Source organism: Oncorhynchus keta, unplaced genomic scaffold (assembly GCF_023373465.1).
Source record: "Oncorhynchus keta strain PuntledgeMale-10-30-2019 unplaced genomic scaffold, Oket_V2 Un_contig_3505_pilon_pilon, whole genome shotgun sequence".
NCBI classification, from domain to species: domain Eukaryota; kingdom Metazoa; phylum Chordata; class Actinopteri; order Salmoniformes; family Salmonidae; genus Oncorhynchus; species Oncorhynchus keta.
The window spans coordinates 73,685-74,213 of NW_026287286.1; positions in this window are offsets into that span (position 1 = coordinate 73,685).

Sequence of the window (529 nt, forward strand, 5' to 3'; positions counted from 1 at the left end):
TGGTCTGTCATAATATAATAGGGACAGTAGATCTAGCTGGTCTGTCATAATATAATGGAGACAGTGTATCTACCAGGTCTGTCAAAATATAACAGAGACAGTAGATCTAGCTGGTCTGTCATAATATAATAGTGACAGTAGATCTACCTGGTATGTCAAAATATAATAGAGACAGTAGATCTAGCTGGTCTGTCATAATATAACAGAGACATAGATCTACCTGGCATGTCAAAATATAATAGAGATAGTAGATCTACCTGGTCTGTCAAATTAGAATAGAGACAGTAGATCTAGCTGGTCTGTCATCAAATAATAGACACAGTAGATCTAGCTGGGCTGTGATATTATAATAGAGACAGTAGATCTACCTGGTCTGTCATAATATAATAGAGACAGTAGATCTAGCTGGTCTGTCATCAAATAATAGACACAGTAGATCTATCTGGGCTGTCATATTATAATAGAGACAGTAGATCTAGCTGGTCTGTCATCAAATAATAGACACAGTAGATCTAGCTGGTCTGTCATA